Raw genomic sequence first — 202 nt, 5'->3', positions numbered from 1 at the left:
CTTGTCTCGCTGTTGCTCTCTGGCAAGTATACATTCTTTCTGATAATTAAACAAACAAACAAACAAAAACAAGTAGTGCTTTTTATTTCAGCTTCTCAGGGGTATAGCATACTTCCAATCAAGTGCACCCACTTTAAGTGCATAATTTAATGAATGTTGGCTATTGTATACTGTGGTGTAGCCACTACCATAATTCAGAACA

This window comes from Tupaia chinensis, unplaced genomic scaffold (assembly GCF_000334495.1).
Source record: "Tupaia chinensis unplaced genomic scaffold, TupChi_1.0 Scaffold139927_1, whole genome shotgun sequence".
Lineage (NCBI taxonomy): Eukaryota > Metazoa > Chordata > Mammalia > Scandentia > Tupaiidae > Tupaia > Tupaia belangeri.
This window is presented reverse-complemented; position numbering follows the sequence as displayed.